This window comes from Pleurodeles waltl, chromosome 7, assembly GCF_031143425.1.
Source record: "Pleurodeles waltl isolate 20211129_DDA chromosome 7, aPleWal1.hap1.20221129, whole genome shotgun sequence".
Classification (NCBI taxonomy): Eukaryota; Metazoa; Chordata; class Amphibia; order Caudata; family Salamandridae; genus Pleurodeles; species Pleurodeles waltl.
In genome coordinates, this window is record NC_090446.1 from 758,716,113 (window position 1) to 758,733,861 (window position 17,749).

The window sequence follows — 17,749 nt, forward strand, 5'->3', positions numbered from 1 at the left end:
TATTCCCTTAGCTGGACATTTGGGACACATCAAGACCTGAAACAGGCTGGTCAACCATTTCTATTGGCCCCAAATGTCAGCAAAAAGTCAGGAAGTTTTGCAGCTCCTGTGTCACCTGCCAAGCCAATGGCAAGGCAGGGGGCAAACCAAAGTCTCCCTTGATACCACTGCCAGTGGTTGGGACTGCCTTTGAGAGGGTGGGGATTGACATTGTTGGTCCCCTAAACCCACCAACCACCTCAGACAACAGGTACATTTTGGTGGTTGTGGACCATTCCACCAGGTACCCTGAGACAATACCCCTAAGGTGGCTAGGGCCCTACTTGGTGTGTTCACCAGAGTTGGATTCCCAAAGGAGGTGGTGTCATATAGGGCCACAAATTTTATGTCTGCCTATCTGAAAGCCACGTGGGATGAGTGTGGTGTCACTCATAAGTTCACCACCCCCTATCATCCACAGACCAATGGTCTGGTGGAAAGATTTAATAAAACCCTGAAGGGCATGATCGTGGGTTTGTCTGGCAAACTCAGGAGGAGATGGGATGTTCTCCTCCCATGCCTGCTGTTTGTCTACAGAAAGGTGCCACAGAAAGGGTTTGGATTAAGCCCCTTTGAGTTACTGTTTGGGCACCCTGTAAGAGGCCCATAGTTCTTGGTGAGAGAATCTTGGGAGAAGCCTCTCAAAGAGTCCAAGGAGAATATGCTGGATATTGTGCTGGGCCTGCAGTCACCCTTGACTGAGTACATGAAGAAGGCAGGCAGCAACATGGAGGCCAGTCAAGAGCTCATAAAGCTCTGGCATGACCAGAAGGCTACCATGCCTGAGTATCACCCAGGTCAGCTGGTGTGGATTTTGGAGCCAAGGGCACTTCAGGCCAAATGGACTGGGCCATATCCAATTGTGGAGAATAGGGTGAGGTCATCATACCTGGTGGACCTTGGCTCCCCCAGGAATCCTCATAGGATCCTGCATGTCAACAGATTGAAACCCCACCAGCACAAACTGTAGCCGAGCAGGGTTCCATCGCGGTGGGCCTCAAACTTTGACTTTTCCCCGGTCGAGGTGCGACCAGATGGCCAGATTGGCGCTATTTGTGTCAAAGCACTAAAAAGCATAAATTCTTTAAAAATTCATATCTCTGGTTCCCTTTATCCGATTTTATTCATTTTAGTGTAATTTTAAAGCTAAAAATATTTCTTAATTTTATGAATTGGTTTTGTATTTTTAAACTGTTTCCTGTGTTTTATTTAATTACTGTTAATTACTGATATTTGAATGCTTTATGCTTTGTCTCCTAAGTTAAGCCTTGTCGCTCGTTGCTAAGCTACCAAGGGATGAGCTAGGTTTAATTTACTGAGACCTAACTTGACCTAAGTGGATGTTAGTGGCCTATTGCTAAGTATAGGTACTTACTTTCCCTTACCAATAACACATTTTCCATCAAGTGAAAACACCAGAAAAGTACTCCACATCAGTTTAGAAAAATAGATAATATTTATCTGAATGAAATACTACCAAAGCAACAAAAATCCAATATGCACAAGTCAATATATTACTTTTTAAAGGTTTAAATGAGTCTCAATCCTTAAGAATCAGTGGTTGTATACTTGTAACACAGTACCAGGGATGCGTCGAAAATAATGATGCACGGGGCCGTAGAGCTGTGTTGAAAAATAAGGTGCTATGTCGGATTTTCCAGCATGGCACAGACAATGCGTCTTTCTTTCCACACTGCAAGGTGATGCGTTGATTTCCAGGAGCGGAGCCTTGGTTCCTCACTGAGATGTGGGGATATTTAGATGACCAGGGAAGATGCGTTGACAATCCTTGACGCGCTGGTAAGAAGCAGTAAGCGCTGCGTCGATCAGGAAGGCGGTGCAGAGATTTTTCAGCCAGGAAGCAGACACTGCATCGATTTCTTCAGACATTGCGTCGATTGTCCAACACACAGGGATTTTCTTCTCGTTGGTGAAATATTTGTTGCCCTGAGACTTCAGAACAAGAGCAAGCTCAATCCAAGCCCTTGAAGAGCACTTGTGGAGAAGGCAGAGTCCTTCAAGCACAGTCAGGGGGCTACAACCAGCAGAGCAACAAGCAGGGCAGCAGTCCTTTCAGCAAAGCAGTTCAGATGAGTCCTTTGGGCAGCCAGGCAGCCCCTCTGACAGAGTCTCGTTGTAGATCCATAAGTGTCTGTTTTGGTGGGGTTAAAGGCCCAGTATGTACACCCAAAGGTGCCTTGGATGTAGAAAAAAATTAAAACAGTGGTTTTGAACTGCACTAGTTCCCCTTTCAACCCAGCCCAGTCTACCAGGAGCCCTCTGGGGGGTTATCAGTCCTTTCTGTGAGATTAGTCCACTGGCCTTTGAAGTGTAAGTGAGACCCCCTCCACCCTTCCTGCCCAGGGAAACCCATCTGTATGCAGATAAATGCAAATGCAGCTGAGTATCCTGTGTTTATGGCTGTCTGGGTGGAATGCACAAGGGGAGCTGTCAACCAGCATAGACGAGACTGGATTGGAGACAGGCTGTAAGGCACAGATGAGAGTCAGTGCAGGAAAATGCCTACTTTCTAAAAGTGGCATTTCTGAGATAGTAGTGTAAAATCCAACTTCACCAGTAAGTAGGATTTCTCACTACCATTCCAACCATACATAATTTGACAAGTCTATTCCTCTCAGATCAGAATTAACCACTTAAAAGTACATAATGGAATTACCAATGCTGGCCTATGAGAGGAGCATACTTCACAGTAGTAAAAAAAACCTTTGGAAGTTTCTTACTACCAGTACAGATATAACTTATAAGTACATATCCTGTCTTTTACCTACATAGCACCCTGATCTATGGGATACCTAGGGCCTACCTTAGGATTGATCTATATGTAATGAAAAAGGGGATTTTAAGGCTTGACAAATACTTTTAAATGCCAAGTCAAAGTGGCAGTAAAACTGCACACAGAATCCTTGCAATGGCAGGCCTGAGACATGGTTAAGGGGCTACTTATGTAGCTGGCACAATCAGTGTTGTGTTGTAGGCCCACTAGTAGCATTTAATTTACTGGCCATGGGCACATCTAGTGCACTTTATGAGGGACTTGTAAGTAAATTAAATATGCCAGTTGAGTATGAGCCAATGTTACCATGTTTTAGAGAGAGAGCACATGCACTTTATCACTGGTTACCTTTGGTAAAGCACCCAGAGTCCTAAGGCCAACAAAACTGAGGTCAGAAAAAGAGGAGGAGGAAGGCAAAAAGTTTGGGTGACCCCTTAGAGAGGGCCATATTCCAACAAGCAACAAATCACTAAACACACCACCAGCCAACACCAGATCACACACACCGCTAGCAAGATGCCAGCCAAAGACACTGCCAGCCAGATGCCAGTTTAGACACAGCATTCACACCACCTGGCAGCTGGCAGAATGTGTGGGCTGACGTTTTGGTGATGGTGTGTGTGTAGTGACTTGCTGCTGGTCACTACACAGACTGGCAGCCAAATGCCAGTACACACACACAGCCAGCCAGATGCCAGCCACACACACCACCAGCCAAATGCTACTCACACATTGCTATGAAGCTCCACGCCACTTTCTTTTCTAAAACACTACCACTTTGAACAGATTACACACATAAAGCACAGACAAGAAAAAAATAAAACATCCAACTAAAAGGAGCACATTTATTTTCAAAGAAAAAGAAACAACCTATTGGTAGAATACGAAATACTGACTATGACTGCAGACACAATAGGTGTAGCTAAGCACACCAAACTACTGCCAACCAGCCATTGAAAAAGCAAATATATAGCAATACAAACCACAATCAGTTCCCTTTTTCTATCTCGGTTGCTCCCAAAACTTGAGTTGTGTATGGTAAAATTTAAAACAGGTGGGAATACATAGGCCAGGATTAGAGGGACACTCGGGGCAGTAAATATGGCTACTTCCATACTCCTCTTCAGACTCTGCATCCCCAACAAGTAAAGTCTTCTTAGGGTGTTGGAGGAATGTATTCAGGAAAGTGGCTATCTTTCAAGCTAGCCTCATCCTCCACCACTCTGATTCTAGGTACACCTTCCTTCTCAACTGCAACAACACTGCCTATTACAGACTGCTGAGTGTACAAAAGTATCTTGAATTCTGGAGAATTATCTTAAAAAATAACACAAGCATTGAAGGATGACAAATGAAGCAAATGAACAACCAACTTCTTGCATCAGATATAGGACTTTCAAGCAGCATTTTAAGGCTCTAACCATTGATCTACTCTATCAACATCTCCCAAGTGCCTGTTGTATTCTAGACTGCACATTGGTTTGAACACTTGTGCAACCTGACCCCAAACATTCATAGGCGCAGTACTTTCATCATGAATAGTTGGCTGCATATGGACATCTCTTCTGTCTGAAAAGTTTACAGCAAGGAGTTCATTAGTACGCAAATCCCTGCTCTGTCCACTTTCAAGTTTTTTACACACAAGCTCTTTAAGGTAACCTACATGATTTGAGTGGATTGAGCCACACGCCACAGTGCCCATTCTGAACAATTCTTTAAATAATTGCACACCTGTGTAGAAATTGTCCATGTATAAGTGGTGACCCTTGTGAAAAAGTGATCTTGCAGGTTCTGACACAATTTTCTCACTGACTTCAAACGTGGAAGGACAGCTGATGGAGTGGGGCAACTAAAGAATCCCTACCAGTGTACACCCTGAAATTATACACATATCCAGTGGCACTTTCACACAGCACATACAGCTTAATACCATACTGTGCTCTCTTGCATATTATGGTATTAAGCATCCAATGCAGAAGCAAATACCCTATTTCGATTTAAAGTTGCTAGAAATATAGCAGTTGCCATCAACAGACTAGCAGACCAATATAAAGACAGTGATGGTTCCCTTATCAATCCTCTCAGGAAAAGACTAACCCTAGAACTGCTTAATCTCATGTACATTTGTGGAAGTTAACATGGTAGCTCTGAACAAGATCTTAAGTGTGGCACTGCTGTCCCTCAAAAACTGTTTTATGATACATACAAAATACTCTGCTCAACATTATCTTTCAAAGCACATCATCAATAAGCAGTTGGAAGAAATTGATAGGCAAAAGGTTCTTTGTATTGACTCTACACCCTAAAGCACCATTAAAGGCAGGCAAACCAGGCTGCACCTTGTTAAGGGCAACCCAGGGTGGAGCACTTCTAATGGGAAGTCTTTCAGCCCCTGGCTGCAGTCCAGCTTGCTCTTACTTCACTACTTGCATATCACTGCCCGCCTCTAAAAGAGGCACTTCATCAGTATTAATAATAGATTCATCATCAGATGATTCCTCTCGAACAGGAAATTCAGTGCCAGAATCTTCAATGTGGTCCTTTTTCTCAGAATCTGAGTCACTCTCAGAGCCATATTCTGAGGCAGATTCAAAAAGAAAACCTACAAACTGCTGGTCGGTCAGCTTGCAGGCAGCCATAATGCTTACTTATGAAGCTAACACAACAAACAAGACAGCACTAAACAGCTATGTGTCAAATTAGAGCTCAACAAACTTAGTTGTATCAAAGAGTAAATATAACTATTGACATTTAATGATCTTGAAAATTCTATCATTGCAATACACACAATTAACTTGATACTTCAAAAACATAATTCTCACTTGCCACAGCCAGCTAGTTTGAGGACCAACTGCACCTACTCTGCCCAGACACAGCAAGCACCAACGATATCCCATTAGAAAAGAAATACAAAAAAATACAAACAAAATAATACTATATAGATCTTGCACAAATCCACATCTGAATTTGAAAAAATAAACGCATTATAAGCTAAATATGCTACAATTATTACAACTATTAAAACAACATTTAACCCCATGTGGCCGACACCAGGGAAGGGGTTAAAAAATCCCACGGGGCAATGCACCGGAGCATTTGTTTTTTTTATTAGCCAGGGAGACGTGAAAGAACTTCTGCGGCTGCGATCTATGACCTGGAAACAGCCATGGGAACCAGGGATCGTGTTTGGGGGAGTCAGCCCTTGTATGAGTGGGCTACCCCTCCTACCCCCTTAAGGACACAGTTAAAAAAAAAAAAATGTTGGGGTTCTTCTGGGGGGCGATCGCGTCCCCCAGATGATAAAATTTATGTTTTTTACATTTAAAAAAAAATAAAACACAAACCTTCTGAGGTGGTAAAAATCAGTCAAACTTATTCTGTTTTGTGACGTATGAATGTGATGGACCCTTGTCTGTCAGCGGTAATAAGTTAATGTGAGTGCAGTGATTGGTTGGATTGGGCCCGTGTCCAGCGGTATGAATGGGTTGTTTGCTGTACATGAATGGTGTGTGAATGGACCATAAAGAGGTTGGTGCCTGGACACGGCTTTATAACCCACCTTCAGAAGGCTTGGTTTAAATATTCAGATACCTTGATAAGTATTCATGCATTAAAACCATCATTTCTGGAGGTACTGAAACCAACCAATCTGAGTGGTGCATTAACTTTAACATACTAGTACCAGGGGAGTCCAAGGGTGCAGGACTTGCGTGGCTCTCACCAGTTTTCCTTTGCCCAGAATCCCCTTGAAATCACAAACTATGCTTAAAAAAACACTTTTCCCTTGTATTTCAGTGAGGAAAGTCCTGGAATCTGCAGGCAGCCACACATTTTCTAACACCCAGCATTCCACTAAGTCTCCAGAGAAAAACATTGCCTCCCTTTAGTGGTTGGGCAAGTGACCGCAACAGGGAAGTACAAAAAACGGATTGTGGAGACATCAAAATTATCTTCTACAAAACAGCCTGTTTTTGTAAGACAGTCACCTGAGTATTTGGTCCTGGGCTCGGCGGCCATATAGGGAAACCTACCAAACGCAGACATTTCTGACAATTAGACACCTGGGGCAGTCCAAGGAAGTGTGGCGTGTTTGGATTTCACAAAGTTTTCTTACCCAGAATACCCTGTAAAAGTGAAACGTTGATTAAAAACACTATTTTTTCTTGCTTTTTCTTCACAAAAATTACAGGAATGTGCAGGGATCCACACAGTTCCTGCCACCCAGTGTTTTTCCATTTGTCCTGATAAAAACACAGCCCTACTTGTGGCCTGTGTGTAGTGCCTGTATCAAAAATGGATCACTCCAGGGTTAACAGTAGCCCTCTTGCAAGGACTACCATTGACCCTTGTGTGATCTATTCCTGTCGCGGGCACTAGCCAACCAACGCAAGTGAGGTACCATTTTTATTGGGAGACTTTGACGAATGCTGGGTGGAAGGAAATTTGTGTCTCCTCTCAGATTCCAGAACTTTCCATCACCAAAATGTGAAGAAAACTATTTTTGTTTGCCAAATTTTGAGGTTTGCAAAGGATTCTGGGTAACAAAACCTAGTGAGAGCCCCACAAGTCACCCTATCTTGGGTTCCCCTACGTGTCTAGTTTTGAAAAATGTGTGGGTTTGGTAGGTTTCCCTAAGTGCCTGCTGAGCTAGAGCCCAAAATCCACAGCTAGGTACTTTCCAAAAACCCATCAGTTTTCACTGTAAAAATGTGATGTGTCCATGTTGCGTTTAGGGGCGTTTGCTGCTGCGGGTACTAGGCCTACCTACACAAGTGATGTACCTTTTTTATCGGGAGACTTGAGGGAAAGCTGGGTGGAAGGAAGTTTGTGGCTTCCCTCAGGTTCCAGAACTTTCCATCATCGAAATGTGAGGAAAAGGTCTTTTTTTGACAAATTGTGAGCTTTGCAAAGGATCCTGGGTGACAGAACCCGGTGAGAGCCCCACAAGTCACACCTTTGCAAAAAAAAGGCTGTTTTCATTGGAAAATTGTGATCTGCCCAGGTTGTGTTATGGGGCATTTCCTTTCAAGGGAACTAGGCCTACCCACACAAATGAGGTACCATTTGTATCATAAGACTTGGGGAAATGCTGTGTGGGAGGAAATTTCTGGGTAACAGAACCAGGTGAGAGCCCCACAAATCACCCCGTCCTTGATTCCCCTAGGTGTCTAGTTTTAAAAAATGCACAGGTTTAGTAGGTTTCTCTATGTGCTGGCTGAGCTAGAGGCCAAAATCCACAGCTAGGCACTTTCCAAACAACACGTTAGATTTTTATGTAAAAATTTGATGTGTCCATGTTGCTTTTTGGGGCGTTTCCTGTCACGGGCACTAGGCCTACCCACACAAGTGAGATACTATTTTGATAGGGAGACATGGGGGAACGCAGAATAGAAGAACAAGTGTTACTGCCCATAGTCTTTCTCTACATTTTTTCCTTTCAAATGTAAGACATTGTGTAATGAAGAAGTGCACTGACATTCACATGCTAGAGTGGGGACCCCTGAATACAGAGATGGCAAATAACCACTGCTTTTCAACACTTTATCTTGTGCCCATTTTGGAAATTCAAACGTTTCCTTGATACCTATTTTTGACTCTTTATATTTTACCATTAAATTGTTGTACACCTGGTTTATAATAAAACCCCATTGCAAGGTGCAGCTCATTTATTATCTCTGAGTACCTAGGGTTCTTGATGAACCTACAAGCCTATATATTCCTGCAACCAGAAAACTCCAGGCGATGTAACAGTATATTGCTTTTGAAAATCTGACATCGCAGGAAAAAGTTACAGAGTAATAGTGAAGAGAAATGGCTGTTTTTTTCACCTCAGTTTCAATATTTTATTTATTTCAGCTGTTATTTTCAGTAAAAAAAACCTTGTAGGATCTACACAAATGAACCCTAGCTGAATTCAGAATGTTGTCTACTTTTCAGGAATGTTTAGCTGTCCAGGATCCAACATTGGTTTCACACCCATTTCTGTCACCAACTGGAAGGAGGTTGAAAGCACAAAAAAGTAAAAATGGGGTATGTCCCAGTAAAATGCCAAATTGTGATGAAAAATGTTTTTTTCTGATTCAAGTCTGCCTGTTTATGAAAGCTAGGGAGATGGTAACTTTAGCACTGCAAAGCCTTTGTTGATGCCGTTTTCAGGGAAAAAATACATGCGTTCATCTGCAGCCCTTATTTACTATTTTTCTGAACTAAACAAAATTTAAGGTGTATTTTGGTTAATTTCTTGGTCTCTTCCAGGGGATCCAACAAACTCTGGGTACGCAAATTTGACATTGATAGCTTATGTGGACAAAAAGTTGAAGGCCTAAGCACGAACTACCCCAAATAGCCAAAAAAAGGGCTCAGCACTGGGGGGGAGGCCCAGCAGCTAAGGGGTTAAGCAGGGCAATGATACCTATTTGAAGTAAATATTACAAAAAAGTGTCCTTACCAAACAAATGCAACTACACAACCTGCAGATCTACCAGTGTCAAAACTGCAAGCAGGAGACCCCACCAAGGAAATCAAAAGCTTTGCACTAGAATAAAAAAGGAGAAATAAAACATTGAGATCACGAAAGCAAATGATGACGAGTAATAAAACAGTTAACATTATAAAGCACTACACGGTCTGTCCCTGGGGGCATATCAGCATCAAAAATGTTTGATTTGCCCCTAAAGGAGACCCAAAGCAAAGGCAGAAAACTGACACCCTAGAGGGGAGTGACCCTTACCACTAACAAAAACCACTTCACACACACCACCATCCATACGACAGGCACACATCATCAGGCCAGAAGCCAGTCCACACACACCACCCGCAAAATTCCCAGTCCAAACACATCGTCAGCCAAATACCAGCCAGACGCCTTTCCACACACACTGCCAGCCAAACACCAGTACACATACAGCCACCCAAATGTTAGTACTTGCAGACCAACAGCCAAACTCCGGTTCCCACACACACATACACGTATTCCCTGTTGTCTAGTGGTATTCTGAGATCTGCCCTAAAAAATGGCTATCCTGCCCCTAGGTGGGTGGAAAACAGCCAGACCCTGTAGTAATATGTTTGGGCAGTGACCCTTGCCCAAAAAGCCGCTCCACAACATGTAACTATATCAACCCCTGGTGTCTAGGGGTTTTCTTGCCCTGTGTAAAGATATAGTGGATCTGTCCCCGTGGGTGGAACAAAATAGCCCCACAACAGTTGCCAAATGATGGGGAGCAACCCTTGCCCAAGAGGCTGTTCCTTGACGTGTAACTAAGTGAATCCTTGATGTCCAGTTCCCCCCCCCCCCTTTGGGGACAGATTGGCCTAATAATATGGCCAATTTGTCCCTGGGGTGCAGAAAACAAGCACAACAACTGCAAAATAATGGGGAGTGACCCTTGCTCAAGGGGCTGCTCCCCAACATGTAAAAAAATTAATCTGTGGTGTCTAGTGTCTGCCCCCCTGGGGGCAGATCGACCTAGAAATATGACTGATGTGCTCCCATGGGGGGGAGAGCAGAAAGCATCCCAAGTATTTATCCAATAATGGGGAGCTACCCTTGCCCAAGACGCTGCTACCAGCAACAAAATAAAATCCCTGGTGCCTAGTGGGTGCATTCCTGCTGTGTAATCAGGGTCTCAACCGCGATCCCACCGGGGATGCACTGCAGAGAGACACTGGGGGAAAGGAAAAACTCTTTCCTGTCCCCCGTGCCACTCTGGCCTCCCAATCACTCCTCTGAGTAAAAAACTCACCTTCTTCGTGGACACACCAGAAGCAAATGGCTTCCAGTGCAACCCTGGCTGTGCGCACGCTGACGTCATCAAATTGAGGGGTGAGGGATCAGGGCTGGCAGCAGAAGTGCTTCCGCTGCCATCTCTGGTGGGGGCATGAGGTGGGGCACCTATGGGGGGGAGCACCAGCACTTCTCCCATGGGGATGCTAGGATAAGCTGGCACAGCCTTAGCACCACAGCACCGGTACAGAGGACATGTCCAGCACCTCCTTCGCACCAGAGGGATTAATGATTGCAAATTCATGTTTTTCATTACACAGAACGCATACTTGCCCTAGTAAAACACATGCAGTATTATACAACTACAGTTTAATATGTAATATTACATTGGAATAATTGTTCTCCCATCAGTATATAGTTAGTATTCCAGACCAGGGAAGCTATGGAAAATGTGTGCACTTTCGTGCCCAGATTTACTAACACTTTGTGCAAGGTTTGCATGTTATTTTGGTGTTTACTTTCCAGCTCAAAACTTTTCTTGCACTGGAAAGTAGCCCTAAAGTGATCTAGGCATAGTTAAAATATTTGCTGTATAGTACACGACCAATGCATACTTATAACTGTTTTGAGAAAAGAATGCTTTTCTCACACATTATACCTGCCTCGAGGAGGAGTAAATGTTTTGATGCAAATCCCGATCTTCTCTTTTTAGTAAATATGCATTTGCATCAAAAACAAGCATGGTTACCTTTAAAAGATCATATACCACTTATGTTATTATCCTTTGACACAAAGACTTACCATTGGTGGTACAGTGGCATTCCCATGAAACCACTCATGAGTTGTGATGCAAATCCTTATCTACTATCTTTTTTTCAATTCGCCTTTATTGGACCAGTAACAAATGATTGCAAAAGAACACGTTTAAAAGATACAAAACATTGAAACATTTGATCTACAACAAATAGAAAAGTAAATAAAAATCAAGTGAAAACATCAAAAGAGCCAACTGTTTGGATATCCTCTGACTGACTTTAAAAATAGGCCTACATTTACACAAACTTCAACTGATGGGAGCATAAGTAAATATTATAACATGAGCCTGCAGGCTCTGAACCTCAGATTCTTTAAGAGTGGAAAAATATACCTCAATGAGAAAGGCAAAATAATATAAAATGAAGCATAGATTGTTGGGATAATTCTTCACAGGGAGAAAGACAAATAGATTCTTCATTAAAATGACCCAACAGGAAAACTAGCTGCCACCTGATTTATACCATTTTAAACCTGCTCCAAAGTATGGTTAAAAAGATCTAGCTATGTCCCAAGACCTGCGGTAGTCTGTACCTAAATATAGGCCCATATTTATACTTTTTTAGCGCCGCATTTGCGGCAGTTTTTGATGCAAAAGCGGCGCAAACTTGCAAAATACAATTGTATTCTGTAAGTTTGCACTGTTTTTGCATCAAAAGAGGCACAAATACAGCGCTAAAAAAGTATAAATATGGGCCATAGTTTTAACTATAGCCTAGTTTTTAACTACAGCCTTCAGCGAACATTCCCATTCGAGTATGGGTGACCCAAACCTTTTCTCTAGTAGTCTAATTATTAGGGAGAGAGAATAAGGAGGGTGTGCCTAAGCTCTCAGCAGTTTTTTTGGTATACTGAAGCCAGGGGATGGTATGACCAAAGCTACAGGCAAGGAAATCCTTTATAATGTCCTTGTTCAGTGCTGCAAATGTATTAAGCTGTGTGAAAATCCACAATAAGAGAAGTGCAAAATTACTATAAAAAGGTAGACAAGGATTTGTATCACAAATATACACCTGCTTGAGTTCTCTTTTCTTGAAGTTTCTCGGTTTGCATGTGTCCTGTAGAGCTCAATATAAACTGAGAACACTTTGTAACTACGTCAAAGCAAATTATTTTGGGCCTCCTTCTGAGTTTGGTGTTCCGTGGACCACCATGGCGGCATTGGCGGTCTAACCACCATTGGCTTAGTGGTCCGACCACCGCATTAAGAGTCATATGGGCCTATGGAGCAAAGACAGCCACGGTCCCAGCGACACCCCGAGGCAGCACAGGCCATCATGGCCACAAGGCACCACAAACAGGCAGGTGGAGACAGTGTTTCAGACAGATACATTATGAGGTTGCACGCAGCCCATGTGACTCTCAGCAGGCGGAACAGGGACTATAAAGGGGGACACTCACCTGCAGGCAGTCTTGCACATCCGATGCCACCATGAAGCCCATCACACATGTCCTGCCACTGCTGATGATCCTCAAAGGTGCTCAAAAGCCATGCTGCCTTGGACGCAACCAACAGTAAGTACACACACCTGCCTGCTCCATGCAGCTCAACAACAGAGTGCCGCACTGTCAGCCACATCATATGGGGGTCACAGTACGGGCAACAAGTACACTTCTCATTGTGTACACAATCAGAAATAGACACAAAGAAGGTCACAATCACAAACATAAAATTCCCCCTTTGGGCAGGTCACTCACACTGAACTGCAACACTACACAAAAACACACGTCTGCTCACGTCAGACACAGGAACAGTGAAGTATACACAACTTTGTCTACCACAACACCAACAACACACCAGCATCACATCTACAAATACAACTCACACACTCATATTGCACCCATGCCATGGACTCTCATCACATTCAACACACATGTGACACAAACACCACTCCCAGTAAATAACCCTGCAATGGACACACACATCACCTGCACTGCAAAACAATGGAAGGACAATGGGATGCATAATACACAGAAAGAGAGAAATATACACAGAATCACTTTGCAAACAACACATGCACAATAGGGATGGCAGCATCAGGAACACTCAGGGAAGGAGGTTGTATTGGGATACATATCACGTTGCATGGACCCCTTAAATAATATTTACACAGGAACTGGCCCTTCAGGAATCTCAGGGGCAAACAACTCTAGACCCAAATGACATGCCTAACTGCACAATGTGGAAGTGCAAGTCAACAAAGCACATACCTCTACATGAAGTAGCTGTATGGTACACACAGCTAAATTGCCACATGCACAGGCAAATGCAAACAAAGGTAGCACAATTCAACACACTCCATGTTTGCACAAACAAAACCCAAGCTAGCACACATTAGATTAATCTACAATCCATACCAGAGGTACAAGCCTTACACCATACATGCTATTATTGGACAACAGAAGATTAAATACTTACCATACCAAATAGAATACAATGCTATGACAACACAATCACAATTACACAGTTATCCATACAGGCAACATATACCCTTGTCCTGGGTGACACCAGCACTGCCCACAAAGTCATATACTGCAAATAACAGAAAAGTGATCAGCAAGCAGGCTGAAACACACACAACTGTAGGCAGACAACACACATTACTCAGGAACAACATAAAGGTAGAAAATGAATTGCAGGACAAATGTATACCCCCAAACAAACAACTGTTTGGGTTTATTAACTTGAAAGTGCACTTAAAGTATAAGGCCATTGGTGAATCCATAGGTGTACAGGCCCACCACTGTGCCTCACTTGACTCCTAACTGCCAGGGAACCTCTCCAGGAAGGGGCATCAAGTGGGCAAGCAGACACCTCAGGGATCATCATTCAGAGGGTGTCAAATTTGGAATGGGTGGGTTTGGGAGGGGTGGGCTTCTTCTTGTGGGGGTATGGGTGCTTGCGGGGGGCAGGTGTGACGGGGAGGACTTGGAGGCAGAAGGGAGGAGTTGGGAGGAGAGTTGGGTTTTTTGGGTTTGGGACCAGGGATAGAGGGAACAGGGGAAAGGGAAAAGGTCAAGGTCAAACATAAAAACATTCTTAGAGACATGGGGACGGTTAGCAGAAGAGGGTGGGGATTTGGAGGTCGAGGGAGCGGTTGACTGCTGTGTTGGTGTGTATGTCATGGGTGTGTGCGTGTGGGAGGTATGCTTGTGTTTGGGTGGTGTATTTCGCATGGGTGACTTGGGGGGCTGGGAGGTGGAGGTGCTGGGGGTGGAGTGCTGTCTACAGGTATGATAGATGTGGTGCTTGTTTGTGTGTCTGTTGGGGTGGTGTCTGCCGGTATGAATGGTGTGGGTGGTGTGTCACTGACTGTTGTGGTGGTGCCTGTGGGTATGCTTGATGTCGTATGTGGGGGGGGGGTCTGGGGAAGTGGTGACCAATGTTATGACTGGGCACCATCAGTGCAGAGGCAAGAGCCTGAAAAGACCTCTGTAGGCCAGGCATTGCACCATGAATGCCTTCCAGAAAAGCATTTGTTTGTTGGAGTTGGGTTGCCAATCCCTGGATGGCATTCACAATGTCTGTCTGACCCCCAGAGATACTTCTCAGGCGGTCAATAGCTGCCTCACTGAGGACAGCTGGGGCAACAGGGGCTGAGGTGTAAGTGCCTGCGGCAAAGGAGAAACCAACCCTTTTGGGTGAGTGAGCATGGCCAACTGGGTGGGGAGCAACAGGAAGGGCAATGATAGGACAGGAGTGGCATATAAAGATGGTACAGGTGTTGTGTAGCTGTTTTAGCCATGTTCTAAGCACGTTGTTTTAGCTAACTAGGCCTGCAGCCATGCCCTTTCACCCATTTACATTTTATTCAGCATTGCTTTATTTTTCTAGCATTAGCTTAATTTGCGGTGCTGTTTTATTTCTCTCTATCCCATTGTTCTTTCGCCTAGGGAACCATTGCGTTCTTAGTAGGACATATAGTTCACTTTGTGCTTTCTCCAAGGCTACAGTCAGATAGGGTTGCCGACAAACGTGGTATGCTGTGTCTCCAGCAGTCACAGAAAAACACACACTCATATGTAGGGACCATTTTTAAGAATGTCAGCTGTTTAAGTATAAACACCCCTTAGTCCCAAACACGTTAGAGGTAGATTCCAGCCAGATGACGATAATGCTGCTTGTGGCAAGCTTCACTACAGCTACCTGCTTAGACGACCGAGCCCTGATCCAGACAGGGGCGGTGTCTTTTTAGACTTCAGGCCCTTTCTTCAGGTATGAGGGATGATGTTCTCCCAAGGGGAAACTCGAAGGGCAGATTAGGTTTAGGATGCTGTGCTCATGCTAAGGGTAGGTGAGGGACGATAGATCCACTCCCCTGTTTAGACAGCATGGTAGGACTGTTCTTGTGTCTTACATTTTTAGTCACTCCTGTTATTATTCTCGTCATTGCTATTCGTAGGCTTTATTCAAGATGCTTATATTTTAATAAATGCTTATTTAAATATATTCTGCCTCTGTTGCCTTTGCCTGAGTGAGATCTTAGTATCTGAGAAAATGAGATACAATCTGATGTACCACTGTGCCCTGGGGAGTCTATCTTACCATGAGCTCAGTTGCCACAATCATCTCAGTTAGAGATGAGGTGCTGCTAGTTAGCTGAAAACCCTGGATTAAGCTGACAGGTGTCACCTGGTGTGGAATTGTACTCAGTATCCACAACCCAGGCGATCCTACCGCCCAAATCCAGTAGCCTCATTACCCTAATGAGAACCTACACAACACAGGGGAAAGCCCCGATGGGTCTCCCAAAAACTGGAGAGTGACCACTGGAGGAAGAATCCAATGATGAAGGAGATTTTCCGGTTCTGGTCTCCGCGTGGCACTCCCTTTGCCCTCCAGGCCACTGGGTCCCTTTTTGTCCATGATGTCTTGACACAAGAAGCCATGGCCAGATGCTTCCCCACTCGGCTCTCCTTCACTTCCTGGTGCTGATGCTGCAAATACAAAGAGAAATAGGGTCATCACATGTCCATGATCACACCTGAACACCAGCTCTGATTAGAAAACATTGCCATGATGTCAAGTAGGCCTTAAGAACAACCTCCTTCAAAGTGTCCCATACATGTGCTATACCATAAGCATGCATGGCATCTGAACTATCAACAGTTGCCCACACGAAAATCGGGATCTCAGACAACTACAATTGCATGGCTGAAGTTGTGCAATCACAATAACCATTGAACTAGTAGGAGGACTCATCACCCTCACCTTTTTTGCCCCATGGAGAATACCTCAGTTACCTGTTGCCATATAATAGTTGGTCGATGCCACCCATAGATCCCACACAAGGGCACACACACATCTTTTTGTCAGACACGTAATGACAAACAGTACGAAATGATGCTACAACATCATGCCATGATGCTGACTAAAGTAAAATAGCCTGGAGAAGGTGACATGAAAATAGTCATGCCACACTAGTAGCAGTTCCACCATGAACACTCTACCAAGTGATATATGTCCCAATGGAGTCATGGAGGTAGTACTGATGTTGCTCAGATAGGCCACGCATTTGGCATGAAAACGAGCACTTTAGACATCATGTGCAATATGCCAAGGAGAGATGTCTCTAAAAAATGCAACACAGTGGATCAGCAAGCCCCTGGAAAATCACCACTACTGTCTGGCACCCCTTAAAATGACATACTCTAATTGCCTCAGTAGATAACTAAATGATGTTGGAGAGGCCCAGAGATTAACAAGTACTTGTTGAAGCACAACAACATGTTGCCCATTTGGAAGCTACTTCATTGTCTCCATTTTGGTCATTTAAACACACATGTCTGATGATGAATGCTTATACCCCAACACATGTGATTCCAACTGCAAGACTATGCACGATGCATGCTAACAGTCAGGTTACAAACCTTACCCATTACACATCTGCAAAACATTTTGCTGCATGAATCTACATCAATGGCATACAAATGCACATTGTGGCTAAAACCTCTAGGCCTACCTGTCAGGTCCCTCACTGCTATTGTAGTTGTACGTGCCATATGACTTGCTATGACGCATGAGCGTATGGGTGAGCCAATGAACATTGGTGACACACTCCTGTATGTGGCACTACATGAAACCTACCCCCCACTGTAAATGTCTTATTCCACACACAGGTTGCATTCACATCAGCACAGGGAGGCCATGCATAGAACAGCAGCTTACACATATTTAACTAATTAGAAAGGGACACATGCTGACATGTAGGCACAAGGAATGTTGACAACAGTCATGGCACATAAACATGTCAATAGACATTAATCACTTACCATGGGAAAGTTTTGAGCTGTATCTGCACACAAGGAAAATGTATGCACGGTCACATGTATGATGGCCATCTTCACGTTACAGACAGTAGTAAGGAATCAGCACC